This window comes from Gobio gobio (genome assembly GCF_949357685.1).
Source record: "Gobio gobio genome assembly, chromosome: 3".
In the NCBI taxonomy this organism is placed as follows: Eukaryota; Metazoa; Chordata; class Actinopteri; order Cypriniformes; family Gobionidae; genus Gobio; species Gobio gobio.
In genome coordinates this window covers 1,026,836-1,029,335 of record NC_137099.1, presented here as the reverse complement: position 1 = coordinate 1,029,335, position 2,500 = coordinate 1,026,836, and the positions used below count along the sequence as shown (strand labels likewise).

At 38.6% G+C, this 2,500-nt stretch overlaps 1 protein-coding gene across 1 annotated transcript in view; it reads right to left on the bottom strand.

The window, feature by feature from the left end:
• rasa3 (RAS p21 protein activator 3) overlaps positions 1–2,328 on the bottom strand; it is a 59,038-nt gene extending 56,710 nt beyond the window's left edge. The window contains exon 1 of the mRNA XM_079812278.1: positions 2,206–2,328. The gene's annotated coding sequence lies outside the window, so the exon portion shown is untranslated. The remainder of the gene's footprint in view (positions 1–2,205) is intronic.
• Between the last annotated feature and the right edge of the window lie 172 nt (positions 2,329–2,500).

Genomic DNA, 2,500 nt, shown 5'->3' with positions numbered 1-2,500 from the left:
TGTGACTGCAACATTGAGCATTTGAGCAAACTGGCAAATAAAATCAACAAAACTGGCATAAATCTGAAAAATTGCCATACATAAATGAAGGACAAATACTAGAGCACAAATGCAACATGGAACAATCATGTTCACACACACACACACACACACACACACACACACACACACACACAGGTGTCTGGGGCATTTTTTTGATTTTGGTAATGAATGGAAAAATGTAAAAAATATATATTTTTTATTTGTTTGTAAAAAAAAAAAAAAATCCAGTATAAATCTGAAAATGTCTACATTTAAATCAAGATCTGGTCCTAGAGCATAAACACAAAGTGGAACAAACTTTCTATCGCTCTCTCTCTCTCTCTCTCTCTCACACACACACACACACACACACACACACACAAACTGCAACAGAGAGCATTTTTATAGAAATTGGCAAATACAATCAACAATTCAACTACAATCAACTAATACTAGAGCACAAATGCATGTTCACACACACAATCAATGAAGTGAAAATGAGTCCCTCTGGACCTCTAGTGGATAATGTGCTCATTGCACTCGTTTTCTCTTTAACTATAATTCCTAAAGTTTTTCCTCAAACCTGCAGATGGCGGTATTCTATCCCTAACACACAGAGCAGTGTCCAAAAACTATTTATATTTATTATAAATAAACATTATTCAAGTGATTTTGTCATAAAAAAAAAAGTTTTTATTGAGCCAATTTATGACATAGTTAAGTATTTGTGCAGTAAATAGGTAAAAAACTACCAAATACTCACAAAAACACAGCATAAATGTATAGTTGAGAAGTAAATTAAAAAAATTAGATATAGTTTTCCATGTAAAAAATGTATATTTCCTTACGCAGTCGCTCTGTAAAAGTTTGGGGTCTATCTGAGCACAAGGGACTCAAACGTAAACCCTGAGGGACGATTAAGGGTTAATGTGTGACAATGTAATAAATAACGTAAAATAAAGCTATAACTGTGCGTTCACACCAGTCGAATAAACCGCTGTAATTTGGATGACTTGTATTACTGAAATGCTGGCAAGGGTTTATAGAAGCTAAAAAAAATTTTTTAAATAGAAAAGCACGTAAACATTTGAAATGTGCCGTTATAACGGCAGCGATTATACATGTTTAAATAACCGCGGGATTATGTTTACCTCATAAGCGCATAAGAGGCTGTGTTCCCGCTCATTTCCATGTGGAATAAAATGACATCCTTTGTTTTGAGATAAAACACAAGACAGAAAACCATTTTAACTAAAATCCTGGAGTGAGCCGATACATCTGTGTCGATTTTGGCGAAAATATCTCATTTCGTTTTGGAGTTATAGACATTAATATGAAAAAAAAAACACGTAAAAATGACTGACACCTGACTTTGATTATATTTTACTGCCCCTTACTATCAATATTTTATCATTTGGGCATTAGTGTTCAGCTATCGACCGATGTTTCTGAACTTCTGACGCTGGTTTCGTCTCGATCGGACTAGCGGTTTTGAAGCTAATGTTTTTAAAGCGCTAAATTACGACGCTGCACAAACCATACGCCGAAACCTGGCAAGTCTGGTATCGTTGGACTCGGCACGGATTCATGAAAATAAGTAAATCACACCCAAAGTTATAAGCATTTGAAAAAAAAATGATCTCCACTAGGTGGCGATGTTTCGAAACTTCTCAGGCTCCTTCAGGGCATCGTGCTGATGACCCATAGCGCGTTTCGTAGCAATCCGTTCATGTGTTCATAAAATACAGCATTTTAGCAGATAATTCAAAATGGCCGACCGTCGACAAAATGGACGACAGACAAAATGGCCGAATGACAAAATGGCCGACATGGTAAAATTGGATATCAGTCGAGCATATAACATGTCTTCCGTGTCTGGAATGGATGTATTCTTGAGTCTATAAGGTAACAATAATATAATAAGATAACCTTGTGTGAAATGGGTTTGGCTAAAAGAAAGATTTTTGGTTTGAAAATAATAATAAAAACTAAAAACGACAGCTCGACACAAAAGCTTAATTAAAACAGGCCGCCAACAACACTCCCTCAGCCACTGTATTAAAAACACTAGTTTAATAATGTGCTTTAATGCCAAATGACATCACAGTCTCATGACACAAGGGCTGCCACTCGTGAGCTCTGATTGGCTGACGGGCGGCTGTGTGGAGCTTGTGATTGGCTCACCGTGTTGCCAGCTTGTGGCAGACGACGCCACTGTCTGTGATGACCTCACTGAGACGCAGCTCCAGGTGAACCTTTCCCTGCGGAGAGAGAGAGCAGCGTTACCATGGTTACACCCGGAGAGAGAGAGAGAGAGAGAGAGAGCAGCGTTACCATGGTTACACCCGAGAGAGAGAGAGAGAGAGAGAGAGAGAGAGAGAGCAGCGTTACCATGGTTACACCCGGAGAGAGAGAGAGAGAGAGAGAGAGAGAGAGCAGCGTTACCATGGTTACACCCGGAGAGAGAGAGAGAGAGAGA